This window comes from Battus philenor, unplaced genomic scaffold (genome assembly GCF_028537555.1).
Source record: "Battus philenor isolate CCGP_79_NKW_IND1 unplaced genomic scaffold, ilBatPhil1.0.hap1 SCAF_8, whole genome shotgun sequence".
NCBI classification, from domain to species: Eukaryota; Metazoa; Arthropoda; class Insecta; order Lepidoptera; family Papilionidae; genus Battus; species Battus philenor.
Genome location: NW_027181748.1, coordinates 6,357,782 through 6,380,800, shown reverse-complemented (window position 1 = coordinate 6,380,800; position 23,019 = coordinate 6,357,782). Strand labels below are relative to the sequence as shown.

General features: G+C 30.4%; 1 pseudogene; it reads left to right on the top strand.

Moving 5' to 3' along the window:
• The first annotated feature begins 296 nt into the window (after positions 1-296).
• On the top strand, positions 297-1,593 carry LOC137931740 (retinol dehydrogenase 13 pseudogene; annotated as a pseudogene).
• The last annotated feature ends 21,426 nt before the right edge of the window (positions 1,594-23,019 follow it).

Sequence of the window (23,019 nt, the reverse complement as noted above, 5' to 3'; positions counted from 1 at the left end):
GGTACGTCTATCTAAGAAATATAAATCACCTCGTATAGATTAATTCACATTATTTAAAATTTACATATTAATACAAAATTAGCAACTAAACAATGGTTGGAATGTTCAGAAAATTAATTATATATATGAAGAATTAATTGCCACTTCCTAGTTACTTTTAAATAAATTAGTTTCAAGGCGATGTTTTTTTAGACCGATAGAGCAGTTTCAATGGCAAATTGCGCAAGACAGCGGCGGCGTCACGAGCTCGTCGCTAACCGACGCGTACGCACGCGCGTTACGATACTTCTCATAAATAATACACGAAACGACTCGGCGACTTTCATTGTGAGTTGCAACATTGAAAAATTTAGAGAAAACAAATCGATGTCTGTTATCATCACGAACACACGTTCACGTCGCGTCGATCACGCTAAAGTTTATTGTCTACGTTGTCAGTCATCAGTGACCTTATAACCTAGTACGTGTAATGAAACAAAAACAAAACTTGTAGTGACTGGTGTAGTTTCCGCAAATGCAATAATTCAAAATTAACGTAAAGTGGATTACATTTAAAGAGACATGCTCGTTTTCGGGCTACTTTTGTCGTTTGTGATAATAATAGTTCTCGTGAAAGTTTATCAGCAACTGACATGTGGAATATGTCGATCGAACATTCATATGGTTGGAAAAGTGGTAATTATAACAGGAGGTAGCAGTGGTATAGGATTAGAAACGGCAAAGAATTTAGCAGAGCGTGGTGCGAAGATAATTATCGCATGCCGTAGTGTTCGTCGTGCTAATATAGCCATAGCAGATATAATTAAACAGACTGGAAATACTAAAATCGAACATAGAAAGTTGGATTTATCTTCTTTGAGCTCTGTACGAGAGTTTTGTTTATCTATATATAAAACCGAGAAACGGTTAGACGTCCTTGTTAACAATGCTGCAGCAGGTGGTCTTGGTAGCGGAAAAACTGACGATGGACTACATAAAGGAATGCAAGTTAATTACTATGGCCCGTTTTTACTAACGTGTCTGCTATTACCTCTTTTAAAATCCTCAGCACCAAGTCGCATTATAAACGTATCATCCTCAATGCATAAGTATGGTGAAATGGACTTCGATAATTTAAACATGGAAAAGTATTGGAGTGATCATTTGGTTTATGCGAACAGTAAGCTGTTTCTTAATTTAATGACTTTAGAGCTAAGTCGCAGATTAAGAGGAACTAATGTGACCGTTAATTCTTTACACCCCGGTGTAACCGCTACAAGCGTGTATATGAATATTAAAAATTCCACTATCCGTAACTTTGTTAACTTTCTTGTTAATTTCCTTAACAAAGACCTTTGGCAGGCTTCACAGACTTCAGTTTATTTAGCGGTATCGCCGGATGTGGCGAATGTAAGTGGATGCTATTTTAGTGATTGTCGGGAAAAAGAACCATCGCTTCTATCACGAGACTTAGAACTTGCTAAGCGATTGTGGATCGAATCAGAAAATCTAGTTGGTTTTAAATTACCAAAATTAACACAATAACTACTGAATATATAGTTCATCTTGTATTTATTTGTAAATATATTTAAATTAAAAATGACTGATTGTATATACGGCATATTGCTCAATTATGAAAATAAATAATCATGTTTTAGTTCTGATGTTTTATTTATTGAATAACCGCGACCAATATGTAAACAATATATAAAAGAAGTACATTAATTTGTAAACACTACTTATCAAATTATTAATTCCGGTAATATGACTAACCACTATCATTAAAGAGTTTTAAAAGATAGATTCGAAATCTTAGGCAATTCGTTTTCTGAACGACGACTGAAGACGTTTTTTGAACGAGGAAATTTTGTATACATAATGGTTTCAATGTACCGCTTTAATTTATCTAAGTATTATTGCATGTAATGTGTTATTACAAAAATTAAAAGTTAAAATTTATACCCAACATTTAATACATAAACACTTTGATTTCTTACTCAAGTTATTATTAACATGCTATTTATAACATACGAAAACCTTGTCAGTAAAATAAATAGTTGACCTTTACAAAGACGATATACGATAACTACTATATATTATTTATATGTTTTTTTTAATTTGTTTCCAAATAGTTATTTTTTAATTTTTTTAAGAAACTCTTAGGTATTCTTTTCTGTTGCCTACCACGTATTGTTCTTTAGCTAGACTTTATATTTAACTTAAGTCCTTGGAGATCTGAGCATCAGTTATGCGTGGCAGATGATTGTATCAATATAGCTGTTACGTCTTACCGATCCTGATAATGGTTGCTTGATGTATTTGCTTCATCTTCGAAGTTTATACGACACAGAACGACACGATCACCTGTCTAGAAAATTTTTTAAGCATGTTCCTGTAAAAATATGGTTTGTTAATATTTTTGATTAATGTCTAGGTAACGCAGACGTTATGCATAATAAGTCTTATAATCATTGGACGATCATCTTCGATTCGGCAAGCAACTTTTATTCTTAGTTATTATTCTCTCTTTTATGTCTTCCTTATCATTATTTTATAGTAATTTGTTACTAGATGTAATATTATATTACCATTTATTATATTATATTATATATAATATATAATAATATATTATATATAATATATAATAATCTTCCTTATCATTATTTTATAGTAATTTGTTACTAGATGTAATATTATATTACCATTTATTATATTATATTATTTATTTATTATATTATATTAGCATTTTTTTATATGATAAATTATAGAATTAATATCATTTTTGTTAAGCTGATTTTAGCTTTACAAATGTTTATATTAAAATTAAAACGTAAAAATGTCGCAATTCATTAATAAATTCATCATATTATCTATTTGATAAATACATAATATTTAAAGTAGAAAAACATACGGATATAAAAAAAATATTCTGTATGTTATTCTACTCCACATTTTTATTACTTAAGCGTTTATGTTTATATTTTAATGAAGTTTTAATTAAAAGTAAAATATTTTCAGTATAGCCGGATAATCGGATGATGAAAATATTGCAGTTATTTGAAACTATTACTTTTTATTCTTTCTTCCTTTTAGATTTCTAGTAAAAATAATGATATTAAAGTAAATGGCTGTTGACCTATCATTGTAAGACTCAATAATTAACGCGGTAGCAGAAGAAATATTAACTAATCCCTCCCTGAGAACGATCATCTACAAATAGAACTTTTACTCTACAATTTTTATTTTAAAATTCTGAAATATTTATGTGCGCAACTAAGTTATCGCTGTTTGTCAATAGATTAGTCCAAAAAACTAAGAATTGATCGAAAAAATTAGTCTATTGCATAAACACTTAGCCTTACGTTGCTAACAAGGTTCAATCATTTACAACCTACATGGAAATTCTCGAATGGTAAGTCCTGCGCCAACCGACATATCCCCCGGTTATTGCCCCGTCCGATTATTACTTGTTTCGATCTATGGAACATAGTCTGGCTAATCGTTCGGCATATTTGACTACATCTTAAAACTTAATAATTCATGAAACACCATTCAATTCACCTTAAAAGACGAACATTTTTTTGATAGCAATGTTCTTGCACGGGCAGAAAAATAGAAAATAATTGTAGCTAGTGATTTGCAATACTTTAAATAAGTATTGTTGCACAATTAAATTATATTTAAAAAAAAAAACACTACATGAACTTAGATACGCACCCAGTCGTCATCATTTCCTCGCCAGAAAAATCGCCACCATTCTCGATCTTTCGCTGCCCGCATCTAACAACCTCCCGCAACGTTGTCTATGTTGTTTGTTCACAGACCATCTTATAATAAGTATAAAAATCAAACAAAATAAATACATACAAGTAAAATGACTAACAACAATTTTCGTACATCAATTTTAAACTTTTTTGAAAATAGATTGTTTTTATATTGAATGTATAAATTATTAAATTCCGTAGTTTAATTTATTTTGATAGTATTACCAAATGTGTATAACTTCACATTTAATAGAAAAATAACAAAATCAGTTGAATCCATGCCATTAATTTCTGTCGTATAAATAAATTGTTTTACTAGCTATAAAATATGCTGACTTAGATTTACATAATCACTACTACCTAACCTTCGTTGACCTGCAATAATTATTACCGAACTGCACCACCGACTTGTAATCCTCTGTAATTTAGAAAATTATGCAAGGTTTTTCAAGGAACTAACGCTAACTACTATTTAGATACCAATGCAATGATTTTTAAACAGTAATTGTAGGAAATATAATGTAATGGAAAATCAAGTGAGAAAGCAGCCGTAACGTTAAAGGCTATTTGATTACATTTAAAAAATTTCATGTAAAATAACAATTACGTACATTTCGATCTTAATTTTTTTAATAAGGCGATCATTAGCCAGCAACGTTATGGTTTATTAGACAATAAGAAAATATTTATAGCAATTTCACTATAGACATGTTTTTCAATAAGCATATTGTCACAAGTTTATTTGCGGATCCACGATCTGCTTCCCAGAGGACTTTACAAAACAGATTTTGTTCTAGTCCGCCGTTTGGTCGATTTTATTAATACGACTCAATTCCCACGGCGTCTTTTCTTTGTATTTGTACGCAGATACCAAACAATCTTTGACGATTATTTCAGACATTTTAGAAGTTAAAAAAAATAATCAAAGTGAAGCTGCTGGCTCTCTAAAGCGTGCCCAGGATTCCACCTCGCACATATTTGCGAAACACCTGGCGTGGGGTAACGATCCGGCTGACCAAGATAGAATAGGACCTTCATACACCAGCTGTTAGGCTTTAGGGGACAGGGAGCCTACATAACCATTTTCTTCCCCCAGAGGACAGAATACCATGATTATCTAGGAAATTTCGGAACTAGAAAAATAGATAAGGGATAGTTGATGAGAATAGAAAATAAGTTATAAATTATTTTATGGCAATTAAGCATATTAAATAAACACACAAGGATATTTGATTTAAAGCCTGTTTACACTCTAAGTGAACAAATAGATTCTTCGAGTTGTGTCAAAAAAGATAAACTATAAATATTTTAATACAGAATGAGACTTCAAATTTGTCTAAAATTGCTCTTGCTTTTCCAAATTTATGAACGAGCACACGTTAACGTTAAATTGAAATGACTCCGCTGTCGAGGACGCTATGCGATTTATTTGCCGATAAATCCTTGAAACCGAAATTGAACTTTTTATTAAATATTCCTATGCATGTCCTTTATAAGGTAATGGAATTTTTGATATTACCGCAAAAGGGGTTTAACGATATTTTATATAGTTTTTCAAATTTTTGAAACAATAAATTCCATGTTACTGTTTCTTCTATTCATATATCAAAACTTTTTAAATCCCAAATTGATATTTTTGCACTTCCGAACATTATACGCTCGTCGCTTTAGGCTTCATTGGCAAGCTGAGACTAGCTTAAGGATCCTTGGAGGGGATATGCATAATACAAATTACGATTTTTTTACGATAGTGACTAAGACATCAGGAGATTCGTAGATGAACGGAAATAACTGACCTAGCCCAGTGGATAAGAAATTTAGCGTAGTAGTGGGCAGGCCACATAGCGTGCAGAACAGATATTGCCTGAGAATATAAGGTTCTGGAGTGGAGACCACAGACCTGCTAGCGGGCTGCTAGAGGATGCAGGATGCAGGCTACTTCCAACTTTCTATTCGGATTCAATGAGGACAGGGGATCGTTTTCCGGCATTTGAAATCCTGCGGTTGAAATAATAATGAAACATAACGTAGAATCATATACACAACTGTTTGTTTAACTTTAATAAAAACCTCAAACCCATATTATTAGTAATTATGGTAACTAGTATGTATTCACTTTATAATGTTCCTCCCTTAAGGAAGGATATCATACTTTATTTCAGAGAGAGGATATGTAAAGATAAATATTCTTCTTAGTCATAATAATATATTGGACAGCAGACGTGATCATGTTCACAGAGTTTCCTGCCATCTCTTTCTCTCCTATGCCTTTCACACGTACGAAACAAGGTGATGCTGCGATGGAGCTCCGTCTATCGCATATTCGGAGCTCTAGCGACGATCCAAGTCGATATATAGACCATAGGTCATTTACTGAACCCTTAACTACAATTCTTTTCATGGCATGGTCTTACTTTCAGATACCAGGGCCTGCAGAATATCACGTATTTTTCGGATGTTTAGTAAGCTATGTCGATTTCGTCTTCATACAAATATTTCTAAGAGATTGTCAATATTTTATCATTTTAAAATTATTAAATTATTCTTTCTTTGTATTATCTTAAATCTCATAACCGAATAAGCAATCATTTCAATATGATACGACGTTTATTGGCGTCGTATTGTTTTGTACATCAAAATTAAATTTCTTTCAATCAATGTTTTCTTTCAAACACTTTATTTTATAAAAAGCCCAAAAAATAAAATGTTAAAACTAATTGTTACACAAAACTGTTATTTTTAGCCTTACTAAAACATTTCTCATGAAAAACGAACTTGTGGATAATAGGTCGAACGACGGTTTCTACGAAATACACAAACTTATTTTGGATTTTGAAATTCAATTGAAATTCTTATTAGAATGAAATAATAGGCATGTATATTTACTGCATATTTAAATTTTAAAATTTAATCTCTGTGTAAAATTAATTGAAATTAATTAAATATAATAACAGTGTATATTGAAATTATTAATGCAGTAGTGCACTGAATTTAGTGAGCTATACAAAAAACATTATCATTATTTATCTGCATTCACAGGGTGATTGATTATAGATGTAATAGTAAAAAGCTTTAAAACTTTATATCAAAATAAAAAAAATAATGTAACATGATTAATTTATTTTGTCTATTGGAATGCGTCAGCCAATAAATTCTGGCTAGGGATAGTAAACAATAAAAAATTTAATATGTATTGATCCAAATTTTGAAAACGTTTTTTCTTTCTTCATTATCATCTCGATATTTATTACTTCTGAAACCGCGAGAGAAAGTAAGCTATACGGCTATTGATTATAGATGTAAAAGCTTTAGAGAGGCAAAAGCTCTTACATCTATAACCAATAGTTCTGCATAAGAGATAATGTATGTACTGAATCATCACAATATTCCTGGAACTGAGGGGCTTAGGGGCTTGAAATTTGGTTAGGATTTTCCTTTTGGTGAGTAGAGGGCGGGGTTTTACTATTTTACAAATACGGGTTTGAAGGAACGTTCATTAAAAGTGGTATTTTTCAAATTACAACTCTTATAAGTGCAAAAGTTGGCGTTAATATTTTTAGCGTGTAAAAAAAAGAAAAGAATGGATGCTATAGAAGTGCGAGCCGCGTGAAGAGGGGAAGAGTTTGTTGTGTATAAATCTTTTTAATGATAATACATTCAGTTATAATGATTAATAACTTCAATATTTTTCATTTTTGATACAGTTCCGAGTTAATAAACATACATATCGAGAGCGTTCTAAAACGTAGATATACTGCTATGAATTTAAAGATAAAGCCTCACAAAAATATTGTAACTTTAATCTTGCTATATTGGTACATTTTACGGAGGGGCTATATTTTAAGAAAATAATTAATTCTTAAAAAGTATCTCACTATCATCACCATCATATTAACCGATAGGCACCTAGAGAAACGCATAGGCCTTCCCTAAAGATAATCATGATGTCTTTGGCTGACTGCATCGCACGTGTGCACGAAAAATGTGCAATTAATTTAAACTAATTAACAATAATGGGGCCTGGAATATTTTCCATTACTTTATTATAATAAAAGAGGTGAGGGGAACGTTCGTTCCAAAATAAGCATATTTCATTTAGAAAACTCTCGTAGTTTGTTTTCATTTAAGAGTAGCAAGCAAGCACCGCTAATAAGCAGGATTAGCGCGTTCTATGTACTGGCTTTACGGAGATAAAACTTTTAGCTTCTTAAAATCGAATGAACTACAGCGTGCGATCTTTATATATCAGACAATACGTATTTATGATACGTAACTGTTTTAATTAGTCACAAAAAGTAATAGAAAATATTAATTTTAAAAAGATTTTTAAGTACGATGTTAATTACAATATTTTAATTTTTTAAACTGGGTATTCCTTTAAAATTCAAATATGTTCAGTTAATAATTATGTTTTCACCTTCATGTATAGTATATATATTGTTAAATAGTTATTAAAATTAATATTAATAACGTACTTAATTAATAAAAAATTCAGTTATTAATACCTAAAGTTAAAATAAAAGCTGTTTGGAATATGTAGTTTTAATTCTAATTCGGAAAGATAATATATGTATTTATATATATACTAGTTTATTGGTATATATATATATATATATATATATATATATATATATATATAAACATACATATATACATATGTGTGTGTGTGTGTGTGTGTGTGTATATAACTAAAACTATTATTATTAATAAGTCCAAATTACGCACAATCGAAATTTTCCAAAAACAGTGTGATTATTGAAAATTTACACAATGAAATTCGTGCGTTTGACAGATAACGCTCTGCATATATTTATTGTCAATTAACAGCTGCTACAGTCATTATTTATCAATACATAATATATTTTTTTATTTTAAATTTAATCGATAAAGTAAGTGATTACTTTGATTTTGTTTTCTACTAGAATGCGATAGATCAATAACTTCTGGCAGTATAAAGATTGTCGTGGGGTCAGCTAGTTTAGTATAACTTATATATTACATATAAATCGTACATTTTATAGCTAGGCTGCAGAAAATGTGGGTGTTACATTCATATTACTGTTTTTAAATTAAAAGCTTATCGCTTCTACACAAATTGTAATTAAGGGCGGTGAGGGTTTGGAAAGAAAAATAAAATTAATACTCTCCACATTTCGGCTGAGGACGGCATATTTTTCATATACGAGCTGACGGCAGGGTAGCTGCCCGTACTAATTAACACGATTAGCATACTACTTTGCAGAGGGTTTTTAGCGTTTGAATTATTTATACGATAATTAAAAAAAATTGTTTTGTTTTTTGTACACATTACAAACATTTACAATTAATAACAACTAAAATCAGTGATTTACTTCATTGTATAGACTTCCAGGATACCGAAAATATCAATGGCTCTCTACATTTCATAATTTATGCTAAAATTTAATCCTTCGCTTTATACATACAAACACACAGACACATTCCTTCTCCAATCCGCCTGGGAAGTGTGGCAATTATGGTATATTGCCCCATAGATATCTTCGGAGAAGGCCTATACTTTGCAGTGGGCATCTATGAGCTAAAACGACGACGATGACGACGACGAATGGTATACCAGGACAAAGGCTCTGCTTAATTTGAGAACCTTTTAGAAATTTAGTTTTGTACCACTCTATAAATAATGTTATAGAATAATTACTTTACTTTTCTTAATAGCGCCTGTATTCTATTAAGTTTACTACCTAAAGAAATTGTATTTTGAAAATAGTTAAATAATACTTTGATTGTAAGAGGACCTACCTTAAGCTCTTATCAATTTCAAACGAATGTAAACAATAAAAATCATAATATGCAAGTTAAATGGCTTATGTACGTTTAAACACTATACAATTAATTACATTCAGTGTTTTATTTATTGCGCAGTAAATAATATTGAACGTTTACAAAACTTCAAACGTAGGGAATAAGAATTTCTTTGCCTCGTTTCTTGAATGACGTAACAACCAACTAAAGGAATAAATTAGCAGAAACGAGCGAAATAAATGTTTACATTAGCGAATGCTTTTATGTCAGCTATTACTCAGCTTAGTTACCAAACCGTGTACGTATTATTTGCGGTATGTGATACATTTATGGCAATATTTGTGGTACAAATACTTCATTATAGGTCGTTAATAACTAGATAATAAAACAAAAAAAAAAATAAAATCGTAAATTTATTAGTAGTGCAATTCTTATTTATTTTTTTACATAATCCGAGCAATGCAAATTATTGAACTGAATAACGAAAAACTGCTTCCAAACAGATTTACTTTGAAATTGCTCCATAGTTCTTGAATTTTTTTCCGAACAAAAAATTAGTCAAAATTGAAGAAAAATGGCTATCAGTAAGAGCAAGATATTAAGAATATAATTGATGATAGCAACTCTACCTTTCTAATTTAGGTACCATCGGTCGTGCAGTTTGTGGCTAAGCGTTGTCCTGAAAGAGCAACGAGCTAGAATAATTGGCAATTACAATTGTCGATAATACGTATCCACAGTAATTATCTGGCCAAACAGTTTAAAAAAACAGTAGAGATTAACACCAGCACAGGCTCATCAAATATAATATCTTCTTTAAAGTTATATATATATAAAGCCTTTTATTCCGAAATTAGTATTTACAAAATAATCTATAGCTACACATTTTAAAACTAAATTTATTTTTAAGTATGTCTCTAATTTCAGTGTGCCTGTTGGCATAGGCCTCCTCCAAAAACTTCCATTGATTTTTGTCGTTTAACACACCTTTTTAAATCATCTTCCCATCTTATTTTTTGTCTTCCTCGATTTCTTTTTCCGTCTCTCGGGTACCATTCTGTTATGGCATTGCTCCATTTCCCATTCTTGTCACGAATCATGTGACCAGTCCATCGCCACTTTTGCTGGTCTATTCTTTTTAATATATCCGTCAGTTTAGTTTTTGATCTTACAATGGTATTTCTGACCCGATCTTGTCTTCGTATGCCTGTCATACTTCGCTCCATTGCTCTTCTTTAAAGTTAACCTTCGCTTAAATATTTAAATTTATTAAAGATGTAAACTATTATCTGTCTCTAGTGATCTATTACACCTGAAGAATTTTAAATCTGTATATTTAAGATAAAATTTACCAATCACTTATTTTATTACATGTTTATTAACACATATATATGTATATATTTAATAATAAGTAATTATTTTAATTTACACGTATATAATAAATATTTGTTAAAATAATAATGATGCTTTTCTATTTGAGAAATTCAAGAGACAGAAAATGCTTTCAGTTAATAATATATATTAAGAAAAACAGACTAGATAATTGACAGTACATAACAATTTTCAATACTACAACGTGCTATACATGATATGAAAAAAATCAAATCAGGTTATACAAAATTAAAAACGAAAAATTACCACCGTTCAAGTGACAAGTAACTATGTCAAATCTTTTTTCCGGAATCTGCCTTACGATGTACCAAAGTTGTCGTAATAGCGTTGTGATTGTTAATTTAAGATGAATTAGTTAAAGTGATAAGTGGTTCATATTAGTAACATTGAAGAATAATACATATATAAATATTTATATATATATATATATTACATTGTTGTTGCAACGTTATATCCATATGTTAAGGTAATCCCGTGCTTAATATTTGGGATAAACTAAACTATTTGTTCCAATAACAAAACCAGATGTTAGTAAAAAAAATTAAAACTATTGGCGATGGGCAACAAAAACTGGCTGATAATAGAGTGACGAAGAGATGTTGTTATATCACAAACACAACCAACATCATGTTCCATTCGGTCAAAAGAGTAAGAAAATATTTTTTTGGTTAACTGTAAGATATTTTAAAAATATTATTCGTCTTTAATGTAAAAGACAAAAAATGTATTTCTCTTTTAAAAATTATAAAGAAGGCATGGAGGCCCGGAAAGAAGAACAAAATTGATGTTGGCCATTTTTCAGTTAAGGACGACGAGACGTTTTTTCTGCATGGACCGAGTGAGTCTGAGGCACTAATTAACAAAATTAGCTTTCACTGTTTTTTACACAGCTTCGTGAAAATATAGTACCACAGTACTTTTAAAATACGTCTTTGTTATTAAATCCATTGCATATTTAGCACAGCGAAACGTAAATCCGATGTAACATATAAATTACCACCTGTAATGTGTACTTAACATTCAATAATTTAAAAATACCTAACTATTGCATTAACAAAACTCATTTCCATTAATTCAACTACACCTTAAACTTTCAAATGACAGGCTGATTGTATTATTATTAAGATGACTTAACTAGTTAAACAAAAATAACTGTCAAATTAATATCCATTCAATTCTAAAAAATCTTTTCAAAGTAACCAAAACTATATTTACACTTGAAACATTTACAGCGTAAAAAAAAACCCTGCTAAACGATATTAACAATTTTTTTTTAAATTTATTAGCGCAAGTATCCAGCCGATAATAAATTTCGTTTCTCAATAAGTTCTTGTCAACTTTAAATTAATCCCAAATGTTTTGATAGTGTATTTCATTATTGATTAATTTACACAGATTGCTCACAGCTACCATATAACATTTTCGGCATTAATATTTCAAATTTATTTTTTTATTGATCAATTTATATTTAAAAAATTCTTTTACAACTTTCAATGGATTATTAACGTCAAATTGAGTCTATTTACCTGTTCGAGTGATAAATGCCTAAGACATGAGAGGAAAAGAAAAAAGAAAATAGCCACAGGACAATAAAGAATTATTTGTTATATTATCAAATAGAAATGTTTATTCAATACAATATGGAAATCGTTGCGAGGCAAATCCATCATTTTCAAGGTGTGTTATCTTTTTTGAAGTCCTTTATGGTATCACCCTTTGCACACAAACTTGTTTTGATATTTTCTTAAAATCTAGCAATCTATCATTTTTGAACGTTGTAGTAATAATATATACAAATACAAAAACTATTGTAAAAATATATACACTACTCGTACACAACTTCTTTATACAACATACACATACATATTTGTTATACAAAGTATTATGGCGAACCTGCAGATAGTTTTTTTTGAGTGGTCTAAAAATGCAGTCTAAAATGAAAATAGCTAAGTGAAATAAGTAAATTTCATATTAAATAAAAAATAGGGATCCTTATCTAAAATACTACAGCTGTCTATAATATAATATTATCAAGATGAATAGAAATGTTACGATGACAGAAGCAAATTATGTAAAATTTTTCGAACGACCAGAAATAAGGGCTTTGGGTGATCAAAGAGCAACATTTATTAGGTACCACAACGAGCCTCATTAAACCTTCGCTTAATTCTAACTTGTAAAAAGTTAACTGAAAGACACACAGAGCGTAACTAGTGTAACATACTTATATAAAATTATCAAAGCTGAACAGATCAAATATCAAAGAAGGAAACACATGTTAACGTAACAAAATAATAGACTACATTTTGCTCGCTTGTGACATCTAGCTAGTTAGTAGTTATAAAAGTTCATTTGAGTGCCGTCGGGTTTTTGCAACAGCGTCAAATAATTGTGGTCTAGTAATAGAACGCTTCAGAATCGATCGGTCGTCAGTTTATATAATTGCAAACATGTTTATTATTTACATGCGATAGTTAATAGTTTTGGTAAATTGTTGACAAGTTTATCTATTTTTAATGCTGTTTTACACTTTCTATGAAGTATAAAGTGAACGTTGACCTGAGTCTTAAGCTAGTTATTCCCCAGATTGAGAGAGTAGCTGATGTCTGCAGTGCATGAGGGAGTGTTTAGGGAAGAAACCCTTAACTTCCACTAAATTCAACGACCACAGTGAACGATGCATCGACTTGATCTCGAACCATCATTGTAGGACCACTTTTCAGTCATAGCATGAACAAAGCAAAACCTAAGACGTACTGTTAATAATTATAATAGCACAGCGAGAGAGATTATAGCAAGAAAAAAAAAGTTTTGATGTGAAGACAACCACCGAGGGCGTTTTACTAGGTTTCATGAACCCCATATAGCTTTATCCACCCTGCCGGGAAAGGGTATTTTAAACGTCCAGAAGATTTCACCCGAAACCAGAAGAAAACTCCCGAGATCTAGAGTTTATGGTGATTCTCCATATTCTGCCTTTTACCTAATAATCTACAGCTTAGATGTTTTGATTAAGTATCGAAGTTATTTGAAATGGGCAACGGTACACGGTATCTAGACTGAATAAACATGGATGCTCTTTGAGATATTGATTGTGACGAAAGTTTTGAAAGTTGGAAAACCTATTTAAGTAAGCTCTTTCAGACGACTTTGAATTTACACTTGTAAAACAAGGGGTTGACGATAACGACTGAGGCTGACGATTTCTGCTAGGATGCGTTAAAAGTAGAGAAAAAAGCCCGTTTCTTTTGGGAATTTCTTTAATCTAATGTTTAATCTAGGTAGAGATAACAAGTTAAAAAGTTATGTAATGTATACCTAAACAATGGTCAGTTAGAGGTGAATGATCTGTCTTTTCCCTTGTGTCATTCTCTTGACTCGTTGTCTCCATTACGTCCTTTTAGATTTTTCTCCATCCATGTTCCAGTTAACTCATGTATGGCTCCGGCGTCTCTTGAGCCTTTACTTCTAGCTATCATCGCGCTATCACTGTCTTTCTTCGTATTGTATGCATTGCATTTCGTAACCAATTTCTCGCTTCTGATGGACCCGGTTACAAATAGACGCCGATTGTCAGACAGATCACACGCAAATAAATTCCATTGAGCCTACTTTTATCAGAACGTTTATGATGTTTAAGTTTATTCAAAAACTTCCGAACTTAATGTAAATTATATTTTAGACACTTGAAATTAAGTAAATGATTTCTTAACACCTTATCATTTTTACAATTGTTGATTGCATGCAGCACGTACATTGTTATCGATTAACGTAACGGCTACTATTTTTTAAAATACCAACTTTAAGCGTTCTATATATTACAAGACTATTAACTGGAATGTACGTAATACTCAGAAACTATAATCCTCACAAATATGTATACAAATTTTAACGTTAATGGTTAATACTAGTAGGAAAGGAATTACAACGTGGAATCTAAGCGAATCTGATTAAAGTTTTCTCAGGCAATTACAAAGTTGAGAAATAAACGAATATTGTAACAAGTAAACTCTGGAGTAAAGTAAAATGAACCTTAACACTTATACCCAAGATACAAATCAGATAGATTTAATTACTCCACGAATAATGTAAACCCAACAATTAATTATCGAACACGTTATGTGGATTATTGATTCATGTATTCTAATCAAGTTTGAAAGTTATTATTAATACTCGACACTAATTTGGTATGTACAAGTTATTATACTAATTCAAATATTAAATGAAACATTTTTAATTTAAAAAATGTAACAAAAAAACATAAAGAGTTATAAATATCAATTTATTCACAAACATATCTTTAAAAGATCAATTTCTTTTTAGCATATACCGAAGACTAAAACGTTCCTTTCAAAACCACTTTAGGCTTTAGGTTCCCGGATAATCTTAAAATAGCTTTTTATCTTGGACTATCCGACTGCATGGTTATCTATTATCAATCACAAGTATAAATAAAAAGAAGTTCAGCTATTATTGCTTTACGAAAATAAACTGTTTACAATAAAGTAAAAAAAAATACGTCAAATTACCTTTCATAACAACGTAAAAAAATATGGTCAAACTTCTTTATCATTATAACGCGGCATAAATACTTTGGAATTTTTACTCGCAACTACGGATTGTTATTGAAAAATACTACAAACGTTTGTATAATTGAAAAATTATGATAGTTATAAACAAAGAATGTTTTATTATTTCGACTTATGATTTTAAGATGTAAGAGATATAGTAAAAAAACTCCAAAACTAATAATGATCTTTATTAAGAGTATAAATATTTTTCCGGGTGTATCGTAGAAGTTAGACGTTTATTATCTCGGCGCAGTCTGGCACCGAATAGCAGACTCTACTAATTAACAAGATTTGTTAGTTCATTCAAAGCGGACTTTTCAATGTAGTAAGTAATGGAAAAAAAATTGATACACGTCCACATTTTTCACCTAAGGAAAATTACAAGACGCAAAATTGATTTCCATATCATTCTGATAGGTACCTTAAACGATGTCGAGAATATCATCTGTGTACTGTGTTTTAATTTAAAAAAAAATTACTAATGAAATTTATTGTCTTGAACTATTGGCCAAGCTATATATAAATGCCCCAAGCAAATCGATATTTCACGCCGCCATTGCATTTAACCAAAGCATCTTTTAAAAATAGTTATATTCAGAATGCAAGTTCAAATTTTAATAATTATATTATTAAAAACAAATAAAATCTATTTAAAATTGTAACTTTAAACAGGTCATTTATTGATCGACATCTTTATTCACACAGTTATTGTTTCTATTTTGACTCTAATCAGCTTCACAAATTTTTGTAGAGAAGAAACTGGAAAAAAACTCTACCTAAAAACATATCTTTTAAAAGAATTTTTATGATAGCGATTGATGAACAAACACTTTTTGTTAGAAATAGCATAAATGAAAACAAAGTAATAAAGTGACGTTTAAATATTCGTTTATTCAAAAATATCTTTAGCCTTTTCTACCAATTTACTTTTTATAAAGATTTTGAATTTTATAAATAAAAAGAACTTTAACAAGAGATATAAGCAGTACGATCACGATAAGTAATTGAACGTCTTTGAAATTTAAATATCTAGTCTCGTAATTTTTCTTAACAATTAACCTAAATTGTAAATATCTTGTTAGTACTGCAGAACCTGTTTTCTTATCTTCAGCTATAAGGCAGTTGAGTAGTTAGAATTTTTAAAGTTTTAATGGTTGTAAATTTTCAATGTTTTTAAAAAATAACTAAATAAATATGACCGTGGATCTATTTGATAAAAATCAAAGATTACAGTGGTGCCTATTAGTATGTGCGCAAAACATTGGATTCCGGTGGGAAATTTGTAACAAACACCTATGCATAACTTTTTATCGAAAGTAAATAAACGCAATTCATTAATATGAGAATGGCGTGTCACTTATTGACGGGTTAAAGCGTGCTTCGTCCAAGTTTTTATATGTACTTTTAAATTTTATTTAACACACCTAATCACGCGAACGTATACAGCAAATCTCCTGTGAAATGATTTCTATAAAAGAAAGTCATGATGATAATTTGATGTTAACTAAATTATCAAATAAGGAATATTTATTTGATACTTCGGAAAAATTACTTATTATTATATTATTCAACATTCGTGTACGTATTAATTAATTATTAATTCGAAGCTGTATAGTTTACACACACACACACTTATATGTATATATATATATATGTATATGTATATGTATATGTATATGTATATGTATATGTATATGTATATATATATGTATATATATATATATATATATAAATATATTAGTATTTTATGATGAAAGATTATTATACTTTATCAAGAACTCATTGGAGCACGACCGTGTACAGTATAACAATATGCTCCCATCTACATTCCCCATCTAAACCGTCATGGAATAAATTTGAAAAGTTAGTTAAACAAAAACTTAAAAAAAAAGTTATTACAGTGTGAACAATTTATTAAGTGATAATTAAAGTTAAGATGGTAGAGGCGGCGTGGTCGCGGGTAGTCGCTGGATTCGGGGAGCGCGAGACCGGTCATCGTGGCTGTTTTGGGGGAGGCATATGCTTTGCAGTGGGCGTCCATCGGCTAAAAGAAGAAAAAGCAATATTAAGAACCAATTATCCTACTCCTACATTAAGAATATTGTAAAAGGAACCACAAATAAAAGTGCGACCGAGTTTGTTGTGGACTTTTCTAAGATTAGGGTGCATTTAAAACTTTCGGAGATATTGTTTAAAGGAGACTTATATGAGGACTCAATCTGATTCTGCTTTCCATCAAATTGGATTTTTTGGCCGTTACTATAAATGATCCGAAGAGGATTATAATACGAAAAATGGGTAAGTCAAAGTTTTTATGTAGAAATTCACACAACGATCATTCGTTTCCTAAAGACTTAGAGATACATTAAGATCTCTGTGTCCACCGTCTGTAAGTTTAAATATTTATAGAGACATAATTGTAAATAGGTAATTCTAAATATCGCATATTTAATGTACATATCATGTTCACTAGTATTTTAGCTAACCATAAACATACGTGTATTAATGACATTTGTTTCAACATAAAATCTGTTGTTAGCGTTTAAGTTAAAGTTATGAACACACTCACGGGACCGTAACGACGAAATTATACCAAAACCTCTGATCAAAGTTTGCCCATACAATTTGAAGCTTACGATCTATGAAACACATTTAATTAAATTACCTATCAACCAATTTCTACAAAAATTAAACATAAATCTTTTTAAATTTTTATTCAAATAAACCTTTACTGCGACCTCCTATAATATCCGCTTAAAGTTGTAATCGGATCGGACCAACTTGTATATGTCATGAGAATAGCAGAGAAATACCATTTAATATAAACTCGATTCAAATTGAGTTCTCCTCTATCAAATCTATGAGAGTTAAAAACACGCCCTCGTCTGAGAACAGCCCACAGCAAATTTTTTTTAGGTCTCTTTTAAAATATCCTTAATACAGGAATAGATCAATTCACTTCCAAGATTTACTATCTCTCATACTGCAATAGGTACCTAGTATCTTTTGTTTCATAAACTTATTTATTTAAAATACAAATATATTACAAGGTATCGTAATAATACACAGCTAGTCACACTGGACTTACTAATTAAACCAAAACTTGATAAAAGTGTAGTCATTTTGTTTATCAGTCAATCCGTATTTTTACATTTTTATTGATAATATCAAATATTCGTGAAGATACCTTATTTTCGCCGATATTACCTTTTTTTTTAAGATTAAGCACGTTTATATAAAATACATATTTATGTATGTACCTTTATTATCTTATATATTTTCCTTTCTCAGAAGTAACATGACACCAATTATATATGTCTTAAATTACTTTTACACTTTAATCGTGAGAGTTTTTTTTTATGAAAACGAGTAACTAATGATGATATTCGTACATGAATAAAAAACTCTAGGATTGTCAAGTTGAAATGGCAGTAGGCAAGCTATATAGCACGCAGGAGAGACAGTTGAGACATTTAGGTTCTATAGTGAAGACCGCGGACCGGCAGATGCAGCCTAGGAAGCCTATCCAGACGGTGGACAGACGACTTTGTTAAGGTTATCAGAAGACGCTGAAAACAAGCCGTTTCCGATCGCCCTTATTTGAAATCTATACCTATTTAAAAATTCTGTTCAGCAGCAGATGTCATACGGCTACTAAATATATAAAGCAAAATCTAGTTTAAGAAGTCATTTTTATGGTTTTGAACGAAGAGAAAGAATACTTATTATTGTTCTATGTACTGCCATTCTAATATCACTGCCATACAAGTAAACTACATGGTGATATGCAGATGATCTTTTCTTGTTCCATAATAAGAGAACTATTAAGAGCTTTGGTATAATCAAGCAAAAGCGCTGTAGAATTTTAATGAAGTTAAAACAGTTTGAGTCCGTATTAATTCTGGTAATAGTAGAGCGGATAAATCCCAGAAGACCTACACCTGATTTATGCTATTACTACTTGAGCTAACTCTCCTTGCACAGTGTGAATTAATGTTTAACACGATTGGATATAAGTTAGCTAACGAAGTTTAATTTATTATATTCAATCAAAAGCTATATAACTGCTTTATTGAATGTGTTAGTATCTGAAAGAAAATATAAGAACTAAACATTTATGAAAATATATAATGCTATATTTTAATACTCGATCGGACCTGCAATATTAATTTGAAATTTTAAAACTGACGCGTTTAGTACACGACATTTTATTTGGCACATGGGGTGGGCACGAACGGCGAAGATCTTAAGAAAGTTTTTTAGAACGTTGTCATTATTAAACAATTTGTAGCCTGGTATATGGAATAGTTAAAACCGTTCCTTTTTATAAAAATTAAATGTGACGTTTCAAATGAAGTTCAAAGGAAATTTGAAGGGATGGTTATTAAATAATATTATTTCGTGTGCGTAATTATATTATTTTATCACCATCGTTATCATATCAACCGTTACAAGCCCACTGCAAAGCTAAAGCTTCCGCCAAGATCGCCACGGTGGCCGGTTTTGCGCTGCCCGCATTCAACTACTTTATTTTATTTAGCGAATCTATATTTTCTAACAAAATATGTCCTTAAAGCAATTAAATTCCAGAAGACCGATAAAACACGTACAGTAGCAGCCAAACAATAGGGGATTGAGACTTGCGATGTCAGTCAGGGGTTTAATTCCCGGGATGCGACCGTATATAATTTTAACTTTGAATATTAGTTATATAGGATCCACCATTCACAAGTACCCAGAAGATCAGACAGCAGCAGTCCTCTGCGTCTCATAATACGATCTTGCGATCGCCGACATGCCTGCCTAGCATGGTGGTGATGGTATATACCCCCAACATACTTTTGAGGGCAAATTATGCCTTGCAATGGACGACTATTGGCTAAAAAGAGAGAAGAGAAAATAAAATACGGTAAATACTTAATCATTCGTTTATGAATTTAAAATCCAAAAATATTCGGTGTGCATAGTATAACAAATGCATAAGCTATTTTTATAATGCTCATTTTACAAAGATTTTCTGGCTTCCTTTCAGAACTTTCCAGCTCTACAAAGTTTATCACTCACAACATAGAGTTCATTTACTTTACTCCATTATAAGAGAACGAATAACTTTATTATTTGAATTAGCTTTCTCTTTGTAAAAAAAACTGATAAATCGAATTGCTTTGTATCTCGCATTCTTTCACCACGGTTATGTTTGTTACTTTTAATAAATGTAATTTTTATAATTCTTGATAGCATGTATTCGTTTTGTTAATATATATGAGATATTTCTTCATTATTAACTTCTCTTATTAGTTTATTTTACATTTTAATTTGATATTCCAGTTTGTATGTAGAAAACTTTTTGCAGGCAATGGAAGTCCTACGTAAATAATGTACAAAATGTAAATTACATAACATTCTCTCCCGGGAATCGAACCGCGACCTACAATCACAATTCTCGGTACTCTGCCACTTGGCTGCCACTTCTCAATTATTTAAGAAATTTTTTTGTAAGTTATCGTAATGTAGAAATAAATGAACAAAATTTGAAAACAAATTATTTTCAAAATATAAAAGATATACATAATATTTAACTATTAAATTTGATAATTTTTGCCTATATTTTGACACGCCTTAAGAAAAAAATATGTAACAGTATAGACAATTTAATGTTTCAATCCATTATTTGTAATTAAAACACTTTTTGAATATGTTATTTTTTTGCAGACTTTATACCTTAATTTTACCAGACTTTTAACCTTAAATTACGGGCCATCACATTTATTTCATAGCAGAAAATAATTAGTAGTAATTTATTTAGCTTACTTCCAAGGCAACTTACATATATATGAACATATATATATATGTTCATATATATATATATATATATATATATATACATATATATATATATATATATATTTCTCTATGGCTTCTAAATTCAAAAATGTAATGTAAACAAACTATCGCTTTTAAATAAAATATACACCGATTGCTAACGAATGGAACCCAGAGGTTGTATTCATTAACAGCAATTGTGTTTTGTCATGAAATTAAAAAAAAAAACATATACACTATTACATAAATAATTTCAATGTATGATCCATCAAAATAACATTTTATATGAAAGAATATGATGAAGATTTTAATTATAAATAAATACGTAATGGCAATCATGTAAGTCATCGTAATATTCAATATTTCAAAAACAATGTAAATAAAATAATAATGCTTATTGAACAATCCCGCTCAATTTATTTCAGATACATACGAATACGTTCACTTTTTCCTGGTATTCGACATTTTCCAATATAATTTTAATTAATTTTTTAAATAACTTCATTTCTATCCATCGAAATTTCATTAATCATACTTACAAAACAGATTTTATCCTTTAAAATATAGAATACATATAATTCGTTGCGAAGTGAAATATCAAGACAACTTAATAATAATTAACTTATAGTACTACTAAAAATATAAATGTCATTTAATATTTTTGATACTATTTACTTAAACAAAGATTAAAATATAAACATACATCTATATATATATATATATATATATATATATATATATATATAAATACATATCTATATATATATATTAGCGTTCCCTATTTCATTTAAATATCTTTATTCATTGCTCTCTAACTTTACTAGCTAAATAACAAAGTATAAAATATATTGTCTGGACGTATAACTCTTTAAAATTTATTGAACGTTGTCAATCAAACTTTTATCCCATATTTTTTCAATATTTGAGCTTATTACTTCTTCCACTTGGAACTATTTTGATAGATGTAGAATATTAGGACAGAAATTTTATATATCTATTTTGAGAGATATTGTAAAAGTAAAATATTACATCCTATATTAAAACGGTCAATAAACAAATACGTGTTAAGTATCCGAATGATGGTAGAAGTGAAATAATTGCTTGCTAATTACCTTCTGTTGAACAGAGGTAGCCCAGCGGTAAAGGACTGAGACTTGCGATCCTAGGTCACGGGTTCAAATCCCGAGGTACGACTTCCGGGATACGATCATAAAAAAATTAACTTTGTGAACTATTTATAAAGGATTGCCACAACTTACTAACAAGTTTCTAAAGGACAGACAACAGTGTCCTCTACGTACCATAATATAACACTGCGCCAATCCGCCTGCCAAGCTTGGTGATTATTGTTTATCCCCTCTTAGATATCTTTAAGGAAGACCTAATCTTGCAGTGAGCGTTTATAGGCTGAAATCGAATGACAATCGGTAAAATGACAATCGGACAGTGTAATGATCATAACATTCCAGCGTGGCACACCATTATAACTATACCGGAATGGCTACAAACAAACCCGAACAGTTTATGAACTTCTGAATCACCACAGGTTTTCTAAACTAAACATCTCAAAAAAATCTTTCAAGAAATATTACACAATAGACGTCTACCATGATAGCGTGTGGACGAAACTCGCTTTTGCTGTCATTAAGCTGACTAGATGTCTGCGAAGACAAAGTTGACACGCATGGGGCCTAACTCCACAATTGATG